The sequence below is a fragment of the Octodon degus genome, unplaced genomic scaffold (assembly GCF_000260255.1).
Source record: "Octodon degus isolate 3935 unplaced genomic scaffold, OctDeg1.0 scaffold00074, whole genome shotgun sequence".
In the NCBI taxonomy this organism is placed as follows: domain Eukaryota; kingdom Metazoa; phylum Chordata; class Mammalia; order Rodentia; family Octodontidae; genus Octodon; species Octodon degus.
In genome coordinates, this window is record NW_004524650.1 from 11,794,553 (window position 1) to 11,807,018 (window position 12,466).

The 12,466-nt window shown below is 44.3% G+C and overlaps 1 protein-coding gene and 1 long non-coding RNA gene across 2 annotated transcripts in view; one reads left to right on the top strand and one right to left on the bottom strand.

Moving 5' to 3' along the window:
• Positions 1-190, bottom strand: part of Lrrc8c (leucine rich repeat containing 8 VRAC subunit C) — an 87,306-nt gene extending 87,116 nt beyond the window's left edge. Inside the window, exon 1 of the mRNA XM_023720257.1 lies at positions 113-190. The gene's annotated coding sequence lies outside the window, so the exon portion shown is untranslated. The remainder of the gene's footprint in view (positions 1-112) is intronic.
• On the top strand, positions 136-10,216 carry LOC111817913. Its single transcript, XR_002822014.1, has 3 exons — positions 136-220; positions 627-1,741; positions 10,107-10,216. It is a non-coding gene; the product is annotated as an uncharacterized LOC111817913 (long non-coding RNA).
• Positions 10,217-12,466: the final 2,250 nt, after the last annotated feature.

Below are 12,466 nucleotides of genomic sequence, written 5' to 3' on the forward strand. Positions count from 1 at the left end.
GCGAAAGACGCCGCGGTGCCAGCCCCGCTGTGACGCAGGCGGCGGGCCCGGGAACTTCCTCCCCCGCGGAGGCCACCCGCGCCCAGCCTTCCCCGAGGCCCCGCGTGCGCACCTGGCCTGGCGCGGGCGGCAGCGCCGCCGCCCCACCGGGAGGAGCTCCGCGGAGACCCCGGCTCCAGCGCGCTTCGAGGCTGCTCAGCGGCCGCTGCTCCTCCCCTGGGTAAGCCGGAGCCCGGCGGCCACCACTAAAAATAGCCCCTGTGGGAACTCCTCGGAGGACCGGGTCAGGATGGAGATAACCCTTCGGCGGGGACGCCGGGGGCTGGCGGGAGGAGAACGGCGAAACCCAGGATCTCTGGGACGGGAGGCCCGAGCCTTCGACCACCGAGCCTCCTCCGCGACCGGAAAGCCGGTCCACCCGGCACTGCTAGATGGGCTGGCTGGTCTTTCAGCATCAGATTCCAGGGGGCTCGGTTTGAGCACTCGGCCTGAGGGTTCTTGGGGTGCAGGTGATGAAGGAGTGCACCCTGAATACCGCACCACCTGTTGTTGGGCCTGTGGGGGAGGGGTTCTCGCGCATTCATCGGTCTGAACCGTGCTTTTCTCTTCCCCAACCCTTCATCCAGTTCCAAGATGAAAAGGCAGGCTCAGACTTCTTGAAAACTTACATCTTTAGCAAGAAAATCTTCCCATTGGTGGAAATCCACAAGATCACGACGTAACAGAGTGGTCTGGAACTACCCTGTCAATCTCAGTTATTCTAAAAGCACCCAAGATTAAACTAATGCTTTGTCCTGCCAGGTTGGGAGAGGCAGATAGATGTGTTAGAGTAGAGAAATTAATAGATGTACTAATTTATGCGTTGGCCTTGGTGAAGACTGACACCAAAAGTCTTCCTTTATACTTTAGTATAAATCATCTCCCACTTATACTTTAGGCCAAATTAAACGAAAAGTTCTCTAAAAGTCATTCGATTGCGCTTTTAGCTGTTTCCCTGCTCGCCCTTCAACACAGCATTTTCCCATTCCAGTCTGGTGCAGGCCTAGTAGACAACCTCAGCACCCCTCCTTAACACTGCAAGGGGTGCGGGTAGCCTGGCCTCAGCTAACCTAGGTCCTGACAGAAAGCTAATCTGGAGCTTTCTTCCTGGGCAGCAGATGGGTAAGTCCCTACTAAACTAATTTGTAAGCCAGCAGATAAGTGCAGAAATATTCTCTGGCTCAGATACCTAACCTGGACTTAAAGGCCCAGTGAAGCAGTTACTGCAAGCGCAAACCTCCTACAGAAGGATATTTAGGGTCCTCTTACACCCAGCTGAAGCTTAGGACCCCTGAAATGCTCCCTTGGTGCCAAGGAAGCACTGAACCCTAGACTTTTAACTCTAGTGAAACAGTCTTAAATCCCTACTGGTCCTCTTTACTTATAGAAGTTACTGTTCCTTTTTATTTTTTCTCTCACTAGTAGTGTAAGTGCTGGGCTGCAGAACACCGTATCCAACGCTATGCTTACTGACCCAAGCAGAGTGCTAAGCACTCTATTAGCACTAAATACATGAAAGCTGTTATTATACTTATTATGCTTTATTTCCCTGAAAGCCAAGGAAGAACATTAATGAGGGTTGGAAATGTCAGATCTGTATCCCCTGCAAGCCAAGCCTGTCCTGAGTTGCTTTCTAGCAATGCTTCTGCCCGCTCTGTGCTTGCCTTCCAGCAGGGTGGACTGGACAGGTCCGCACGCGCAGGTAGGTGACTCATGTGCTCATTAAAGCTTGAGAGCTACTGGTCTGAAAATCACTGTGCTCCACTGCTTGGCTTGCTTTATTGTTTTATAACATATAATCCTGAAGTCTAGTCTTTGACCTCAGTCAACCTAACTCAAATCGCAAACTTGTTAAACTCTCTTTAAAGCATACTGGGCTAGAGCACCAGACGAAACAGCAAGTGGTCAGTAAGCTTGCAGGAGTGCCGGGTCCTGAGAAGTGTAAGGTGTATGCCCAGCCTTGGTTATGGTTTTCACAGCTGGGGAGAGGGACTTGGGCATACATGGGAAGTTTGAAGTTTAGAGAAGGAAGAGGCTGCTGTGGGCTAAATGAGCTGGGCATACAATTTCTCTCTCTCCCCCTCCCTCCCGCCCTCCCTCCCTCTCTCCCTTTACATATTTGGTACAGGGTCTCACTATGCAGTTTGGACTCTTAGTGATCCTCCTGTTTTCAGCCTCCCCAGTGCTGGGATTATAGGCATACACCACCATGCCTGGTCTCTACAATTTCCACCTTGACCTTTCACTTTATACCTGATTCTTTTTTGTTTTTCTTGCTCATCTTTTAAAATTCTTCCCTCCCTCCCTCCCTCCCTCCCTCCCTCCCTCCCTCCCTCTTCTCTTTCTTCTTCCCTTCCTTCCTTTCTTGCCACCCTCCTTGGCTCCTCCCCCTCTTCCCTCTTCTACCTTGGCTTCCTCCTCTTTTCCCTTCTTCTCCTTCTGTCCCTGTAGATCTGGGGTCAAATCCAGAGCCATGAACTGCATGACTTTTTAGGTTTTCCGACTTTGGATTTCAGATTCCTCATCTATCTTTTGGAAATAGCTGCTTTTTAAAGTGATGAAACAGAAACTGTTATGGCAGTATGGAAATGGTACTAACATTGCATTGTTTTGTTACCTACAAAACAAATAAAACAAAACCAAAACCCACATGCTGGACTGTATCATTATTTTGGAGATGTAGCTCAAAAAGCCATTTTTTCTATGAAGCCTCCATGGGTTCCAGGCAGGAGTAGTTCCCGCTTGTTTGTGCACCCATAGAGCTTAGTGTGAACCTGTATTTCAGCACTTAACAGAGAACACTGTTATCTTTTTCTGCCTGCTTCATTACCAGTCTGAAAGCCTGTCCAGCAGAGACTGTATTTTCATTCAACTCTAATTCCATCAGCAACACCTAGCAGAGAACCTAGTATCATTAAATGTTGAAAGGAGTTTTAAGATGTTTTAATTTCCGGTACTGGGTCACTCGGTGTAACTCATATCATATGACAGGCTGTAAAACTTGAGTCCTTTAGCTCATAAAGAATTTATATTAAAATGATATATTATGTATATGTATCGACTTTAGACTTGATATTTTGATTCTGGGGTTATTCTTTAAACAAATGACCCCTGCTGGGCCTGGGGAGATAGCTCAATGGAATAAGTGCATGCCTGGCAAGTGCAAGGTCCTGAGTTCAATCCTGGTATCACAAAAAAATAAATAAAATAAATAAATCAGTAAGTAAAATGAATCTGCTATTCTTGTCTTGTCTTGGGTTGCTATAGCCAAGTAGTTGTGAAAGTAAAATTTAAATTCTACTCCAGAACCACTAGCAGTATTTTTCCCTATTCACCTTGTGCAGCTCTCCCCAGACCATGCCTGAGCATTGCAGGAAAGAACTGAGCTAGAAGGAAACATGCTTTGTTTTAAATTTCAGCTGCTAACATTGTTGCAGCCATTAACACCTTTCAAATTAATAGCTGCAAGATAAAATCAACCTTTAGCAACAGTTTTGAAATCCTTGACTCAGCACCATTAAAAATGCCAAGGCTGGGAGAATAAACCTCTCAGTGCAGAAGTTCCCTGGCAGGTACCGTGGTCAGGTGTGGTCTTCACCCTAAAGTGGCAGGTGCAGTTGTGACGGGAGATGACAATGCCCAAGATCTAAAAATAAGATTATTTAGATGAATGAATCAGATTCTTTTAAGTTCAGCCTTGTATATTTTATTTCCTGTTCCCAGGACAGAATTGTTTGGTCTAAATTCAGAAATTTTCCTTGATAATGAATTAGGATTCTTAGGGTACATACTGTGCTGAATATGGGCTTAATCTGCACTTAATCACCATCGCTGTTCATTACACCAGTAGTGTTATCTTCTCTATAGACAAAAGAGAAGACAGAGGCCCACCACTGTCATCAGCCTGTGGTCGATAGTCGATGGGTGTGAGTGAGATTTAGGATCTGGTTTAAGCAACTCTAATTTCAGAGTTCTCATGCTTGACCTATGAGGAAAAAAATTTTTTGTTTTAAAATTAATCTATAGGGCCGGGGAGATAGCTCAGTGGAATAAGTGCCTGCCTGGCAAGTGCAGGGTCCTGAGTTCAATCCCCAGTACCACAAAAAAAAAAAAAAAAATAAATAAATAAATATACATATATATATATATATATATATATATATATATATATTACCCCATCAAGTATATTCTGTGAGATTAATGGTGTACTTTCATAGGAGTTTCTGAAATCGGATTCATTTGTACTTTTCCCAAGTGGCCTGCTCACGTCCCCAGTGTGTCTTCACGAGGTGGTTAGAGCTTAGTCTTTAACTGAAAAGCACTTTATGACTGAAAGCAAACTTCTTAATACGAGATCATAACATTTCTGTGCCTCTGAGTTTGGGCACCACAAAATACACAGGGAGAGCGCTTCACTTTTGGACCTACAATCCAGGTGGTTCAACAACAGATGGGTAACTTTCACCTGATGCATATTATTGGCACCACAAGTGAGATTTCTGGGGAATCCGAGGTAGTTCTAGCCAGGTGGGCACTGGAAAACTCACTAATGCTTGTAGTAACGAGCCCTCTTGATGTGGTTTTGATGTTGTCCCAGGTCACCAGGTGTTCCAGACCTTCCTGGTTCCTAGAAACCTAAAGAAAGATGATTGATGAGGAGATTGTGTTGGTTGCTTTTGTCTTGTTGCTGAGACAAAATACCCGACACCCAAATTAAAGAGGAAAAGATTCACTCAGCTCACAGTTTGTGGAGGTTTCAGTCCATAATCAGCTGCTTCCAAGCAGAGGGCACCAGTGCATGGTGGCTGCTGAAGGTAGGAAGAGCAACTGACCAAAGTGGGGAGGAGAGAGAAAGGATCCCCCTCCCTTATGTGGTATGCAGGCTGCCCGCCCCAGGGTGGTGCAGCACTCCACCCACACCCGCAGCATTGGGCCAGGAATCAATGACACATTCTAGAAGCCGGATGCATGACTGCATGAGAGTTTGGGGGACAGCTAGACACAACAGAGGTTGTGTAACTGGTACTGCTCTTTGGTGCTTTTCTTTCTTCTTTTCAGACAAAGCTTGCAGTGTTGCTTAGTTACTTGGAGAGTGAGGCATGAAAGGGTGATTGAAAGAGAAACTGAAACACATTTGTTAGTGCTAGGAATGAGTTAACCCATTTATTGATTTGTTATATTATGACTTAAGAAATATATCTTTTGGGGGCCGGGGTGATGGCTGAGTAGAATAAGCACTTCCCTGGCAAGCACAAGGATCTGAGTTCAATCCCCGGTTCCAAGAAAAAAAAAATCTTTTTGTATATATCTTCATCCACTTCTTCTGGTTTATAGATCTTAGAGAGATTAGATTAGAGCTATAGGAGCATCTATTGTCACAAATATTTGGATCTTGTCCTCAGTTCCTAAAGCACCATCAAGGTGAAAGAAACAACCTTTGTTAATCACAACCAGCTCTTTCCAACTGCATGGTAGTGTATGTTAAAGGGGTGATTTTGGGGCCAGTGGTGGTGGTGGTGCACACTTGTAATCCCAACACTTGGGAGGCTGAGGCAGGAGGATTGCTTTGGTTTCAAGGCCAGCCTAGGCTGCATGGTGTGTTCAAGTTCAGTCGGGAGCACAACGCAAGACCCTGTCTCAAAAAATAAATAGTGATTTTTGGAAGGCCCCTGGAATTTTTTTTTTTTTTTTTTTTTCTCAGAACTGTTGTAGGTTGGTTGACAGGGAAATCCACCCTATGACTAAAAGATTGGAATTTTCAGTCCCACCCACAACCTTCAGGGAATGGAAAGGCGCTAGAAAGTGACTTACTCATTTCTTTGTCATGATGTTCCTATGGAAACCCAAAAGCAGGGGGTTCAAGTTTCCAGGTTAGTGGATGAGAACATTCCTATGCCAGGAGGGAAGTGCATGATGCAACTCCAAAGGACAGGAGCACCTGTGCCCGGACCCTGCTCTGTGTGTCTCTTCAGGTGGCTGCTCATTTGTCCTTTTATATAGCTTTTGTAATAAACCAGCTGTCCTGGAACTAAAGTATTTTTCTGATTTCTGTAGGCTTTTCTAGCAACTGATTGAACCTGAGGAAGGGGTCATCGGGAATTTCCATTGGTAGCCTGGTTAGCAGGAAACAGTGGGCAATGTGGGACGCTGGGGGGCAGTCTTCTGTGGACTGAGCTGCCTGCAGGTTGACCTGATGTCATCTCCTGGTAGCATCAGAGTTGAAGTAAACTATGGGCCACCCCGTCAGTGTCTGCTAAACATCCGATGTATCGGCCATTGCTGTAGTGAGGCATTTGTGGACAGCTGCCTGGAGAACTCTACTCCTTGAGAAGCCCTGAAAAATTGGCAACTGGTTAAATTGGCTGGGGAATATAGTGTCTGTCTTAAAGATTCATAAGGTATGTTTATATTTATAGGGCTCAGGAAATCCTGGCTTAAATACAAGCTAAGATACAGAAGTATAGCAAATGTCTAAATGAACATTTACTGCAGTAAGAGACACACTGCTTTCAGTCCCCCTCAGAATACTCCCGCTCGCTTGGAGCACTTGCCACATTGCTCTTGCCACCTTTGAAGCTGTTCTGGACGTCCTCCCTGGTGTCTCTGGCCATGCCATCACGGCTGCCTCAGTGTTCTTGGTGGATTCGAAATACCTACTGCTCACGGTCATTTTGCCTTTGGAGGGAGCCAGAGGCTTCACAGTGCCGAATTTGGTAAATAGGCGGATGAGGACACACGCTGTAATGTTCCCCAAGCCTGCTTTCTGATGGAACTCAGCAGCAGCGTTCCGTGTTTTTTTGAATCACACCTTGTAAGGACATGAAAGAGGACTTGCAGATCTACTTCAAAAAGTGGTAAGAAAGATGGAGTAAGGGTGTTTGAAATGGGGGGGTACTTTGAAGGGAGTTTGTAGCAATATGTCTTTTTTAAAAAATTTTATTTATTTTTATGTGTGTGTGTGTGTGTGTGTGTGTGGCCAGCTCAGCCCACCAGGGGGCGGGGCTGGCTGGCTTGTGGTGCTGGGGGATTGAACCGCGGTCCCTGTGCTTTGCTAAGCTTGCTCTAAGTAGGTGCTTTAGACCACTGAGCCATCTCACCAGCCCCTCTCTTTTCTTTTTAAGAATGATTTTTTATTTTAAATGTATTTGGTTGTTACAAGGTCTCACTGCGCAGCTCAGATTCATAGTGATCCTTCTGCTTTCAGCCTCCCCAGCACTGGGATTGCAGGTGTGCACCATTACACCCTGAAGAGGCTCAGCCCACCCTCAGGGCGAGGCTGGTGCAACTTGTGGTGCCAGGAATCAAGTGCGGTCCCTGCGCTTGCCTAGGCTTGCTTTAATCTGCTGAGCTATCTTGCAGGCCCTGGCAATATGGTCTTAATATGATTTTGAATTTAAATGTTTGAAGATTGTGGTCATGCCTCGTATGCTTGTTCAGCTTTGCTAAACCTGGGATCTGCCTAACTTCATTTGACCCTAAAGCTGCCTTCTTTTCATACCTGTCTTAGACATCTCAAGAAGAATAAAATCCCTTGGAATAGGATATTTTAATTGTTACTCTATAGTTAAAGACTGCAGAACATTCATAGGATTTTTCCCTTCAGAAAGGAGAATCATAGCTCTTTGAACTAATTTAATGACTATTGCTAAGATAAGCATCTTGGCGAATGTTCCCTTTTTTCCTTACAAGCGTCAGCTACAATAGAGAGTTGCCTATCATCTTCAATAGGACAGAGAGCACTTGATCTTACTGGAAGGAATGTAGTCTTATTATTCTACACTAAGTAATAATCCCATTGCTTTCACATTTTTTTAGCCTCTGAGTTCTGTGATATCCCTTGAGAAATGCATATTTGAAACCAACATAGGACCACACACACACACATACACACACACACACACACACACACATACTGCTACTCAAATGGACAATGTAAAATTGCTTATTGATAACTTTTGGAAGATAATTATCCACGGAGTTGTAGTGTTTTTGCACGTTATGTGAGCTGGGCACCATCCACTCTGTCTTCCTGACTAAATGTCTGTACAGTGAACAGTCTCAGAATTTAAAGAACATCTTCCTCCAGAGCAAACATCAGCCATGTTTACTCTCCCGCATAATAAAGAGGATGTTTCTCTCCTAAGCAGAGAATAGGAACTTGCTAATTATGAAAGGTTCACAGTCCCTACGCTCAGGTTCTTACTGTGTAACGAGCCATGGTGCGTGCACGTGCTGTCTGGCCCTCATTGCATCTCTGTGGAGACTGGGGCGTCGCCCGAAGTGATAGAGAAATGCTACCTTCTGGATACTGTTATTGCTGGGGGCAACAGACTTTCTTTTGTCTCGGATCCAAGAGTCTTTTGTCTTCTACCAGCACCCAAGAAAGGGTAGCAGGCTAATTTTGTTGTTTCCAAGAAGAATATCACAGACTCTTTACATTTCCTGGTGATAACCTGCTTCCCCTTCCTTTCTGGTTGGACATTGGTAGAGTAGCTTGATATCCTGGTCTTTTCTCTCTCTCTCATAACATTTGCACTTTTATGAATATTTTCTTTCTCCTATGACTGCTACAGCAAAATGTTGTAGCATTTATAAATTCCATCCTTGTGAGGAGGAATTAGTTAGTAGAGGGCTGTTAGAAATGATGTACTCTAATTATCAGATTTTAAAGAAAAGACGCCATGAAATTCTGTCTAGCATGATTGCATTTTTTTTTATTTTTTATTTTTTGGTATGTGGTGCAGGGTCTACAGGGTCTCACTACGCAGACTGGACTCATAGTGATCCTCCTGTTTTCAGCCTCCCAAGTGCTGGGATTACAGGCGCGTGCCACTACACGCAGTCTTAGTCTGCATATCAGCGTGCCCTGGGGGCAGGGCCAGCACAGCACACTGGGGATGGAACCCCCGGCCCCTGCATCTGCCTAAGCTGGTGGTTTAATCCACTGAGCTATCTGGTTGGCCCACATGATTACATTTTATTCAAATGGCTGGAAAATAATTTATGTTCTCATTTTAAAAACGTTTTTAAAAATCAGTCTTCTTTAAAAAGGAAGTATTATGTTTGATTAAAGAACAGAGGCACGTGTGTGTGTGTGTGTGTGTGTGTGTATGCACTTCTGAGTTGTGACTTTTTCCAAAAGAAATATAGAAAGATAAAAACTAGTTCAGTAAGACGCGCTGCTTCATGTGACAAAAGGGAAAAGCATTTTACCACAGCGTGAGCACGGCTTATGGTCTCACTGAAGAGACTGAAATCATGCTGATCTTGTAAATGTCCCCAGTGTTCAGCTTGTGAAATAGTCCAGCCGTAGCCAGCCTGCATCTATCTAAGGCCCCTTCATATTAGCGGTTGATTGCACTAGCTAAACCAGAACTCAGAGCTGTGCTTTCTCTAACGGTACTTCTGATAAATGTCATTGAAGAAACACTTTATAATTGGGAAACGCAGGACTTCAGAATGGCACAGCGGTCTCGGGAGCAGCCCAGCTGGCAGCACGGAAGAGGTGGGCTGCCAGTTCGCTGCAGCGATTTGAGTGGCACAAACAAAGTAGTCAAAATGTATTGCGGGCTTGCTCTTGCCAGCCTGGCTTTATGCACGCACAGGCATTCTTCATCTTAGCCTTGTGACAGAATTAGAGCGGGGTGCGGTTGCTGCCTCCGTCTCATGTACTGGGCCCTCATGAGGCCCAGGCAGGTGATGTCATTCGCCTAAGTTCATACTGCGAGCGAGTGGCAAGTCTAGACAGCCCCGCTCTAAAGCCCACACTCTCACCACTCCCTTTCTGTCTTATAGCAGCAGAATTACTTTCTTACAGAAAATTTCATTTTAAAAAGAATGATAGGGCCCTGGGGAGATGGCTCAGCAGAATAAGTGCTTGCCTGCCAAGCCCAAGGGCCTGAGTTCAATCCCCGGTTCTGCCAAAAAAAAAAAAAAAAAAAAAAAAAAAAATGATAAAGAGAAATAAAGTCATCTTGATTCTCTATAGAGTTTTAATACCTAAAGTTTTAATACTAATTGTCATGTAATGTTTTGTACTTCATTTCTCTATAATGAATGTGTTCCAGGACCCTAAAAGATGAATTAGTGCCTCTCACCATGCCTGCTGAATACTTGGATGTTGAGGAGCCACCTTGAAATGTTCCACGCAAGGTTTTGATGGATTGTGAACTCTAAATGTAAGGTAAAAAATGTACTTATAACCTCAGATAAATACATAATAGATACTGAGTATCTTTAAGTCTGTATTTAAAAAAGGGAGGAAACAGCACCAGTCTTTTAAAAGTTATTAATTTGTTACCCTGGCTGGTTTCCATTTTTCATGATCAAGAGTGGTGTTCCTGCCAACTCCCAAACTGGCCACATTTCCAGTCCCCATGGGGTCACATCACAATGCTCCTGTCATCTGACTGGCAGCCTGGGCTGTCCAAGCTCCTAGATGGGTGGGGCTAAAGGTGAGAAATGGGGGGACTCATGATTCCTCAAGGGAAAGGAATTTTAAAACCTTAGATGATTATTTCTTAGAATGATGAAAATACAGCACTTATGGATTTCAGCCTGTGAAATGCCAAAAGGATCTCTAAAATCTACGGATCAGAGGTGAGAGTGGTAGAGTGCTCACTGAGCATGCATAGGGCCCTTGGCTCAATCCCCATCATTGCAAATGAAATAAGATAAAGTTGCATTTGATTTAGAAACTAGTGATGAAAATGTTTCACGTGGAACTGTCTGAGATGTTACGTCAGTGTTCAGCATGATACAAATCACATGCTGCAAATTTCAGGTGCAAATGCAAGGTGAACTTCTGAGCACTCTCCTGTCTCCATTTTCACAAGAGAGTCGTCATGACCCTTGGCTGTAACTTTCATGCCAATTGTTGGATTTTTTTCTCTTCCAAAGGCCTTGAACAAAGTTGAGTAGAACTTTCTGTCTGTTATTTCTCTAGTCCAGAGTGAATCTAGAAGCTTAAGAGGAACTTTTTTTTTTTTTTTTTAATGTATTTGATACAGGGTTTCAGTGTGCACTCGGACTCATAGTGACCCTTCTGTTTTCAGCCTCCCCAGTTCTGAGATTACAGGCATGTACCACTGCACTCAGACTTGGTGGCCAGTTCAGTGTGCTCCCCCCCAGGGGGGAACTGCATGACATGCAGACTGGGGGTTGAATCTTGGTCCCTGCACTTGCCAAAGCAGGTGCTTAGTCTGCTGAGCTATCTTGCCAGCCCAAGAGGAGCATTTATGATCAGCTTCTTGTGAGACCTCAGATAGATGAAAGGAAGTATTGAAATTTCCTAACTGCAAGCATTCGGATTTACCTTGATTTTTAACCTTCACTGGTATGTTTCTATAGTTTTCTGCATGATAACTGAATTCCTACAGACCCAGTGCTCCTTGGCAGAATTACGCCCATACCCTGTACATGGCCACTGTTACTTTGAGGGGACACTGTAGTCACGTGGCCTCAGTGGGTGCATCACTCTCTTCACCACCTTGATTTTGTATACCTTTATTTATACCATCTACTGTTCTCCCTTGCTTTCTTTTTGTCCTTGTCTCCTTACTCTCTCTTCATTTTCTGTCATTCTGTAAATACTGCTTCAAATCCTATGTCCATGAAACTGTTTTCTTACCCTTTCCTCCCGGTAGACTCTTCCCTATGGTTTGACTGTACCCCCTCCGCTCAAGTGCCTGTGCTGAAGCCTGACCCCCGATGTGGGGCATGAAGAGGCAGAGCTGTGGGAATCATCAGCTCATGAGGGCTCCACTCTTATGAACTGGGTTAGCACCTTTATAAAAAAAGCCTGAGAGATTGTTCTCTTCTTGTTGCTGAGAACATGGTAAGAAGATACCATCTGTGAAGCATAGCAGATCTTCTACCTTCCAAAACTGGGAGCAATAAATTCCTGTGGTTTTTAAATTACCCAGTCTAATGTATTTTGCTATAGCTGTCAGACACACTCAGTAGCTAAATATCTGTCTTATCTTCCATGGCTGTAAGAACTTGGACAGGTTGCTTAACTTCTGTGAAGCTCAGTCTTCCCATTGATAAATAGGGATAATTAGAGTGCCTGCCTTCCAGTGTAGTGGTAAGGAACAGATTTAAACCAATAGTCCCAAGGCCAGGGAGATGGCTCAGTAGAATAAGCACTTCCCTGGCAAGCGCAAGGGTCTGAGTTCAATCCCTGGTTCTGCAAAAAAAAAACAAAAACAAAAACCAATAGTCTGTAGAATAAAGCCTGAAACATTATAAGCATGTAACTTGCAATTTTTATTAATGTTCAGCAGCTCATTTATTTTCTCTTTTTTTTCTACATCTTTATTTTTTATTAATTTTACTGAGAAACAAATAGCAAGGAGATAGTTTCAAAACAGGTTAGTAGGACAATTACGATAATTAATACATTGCATATTGTTGTCTTTGTAGTACT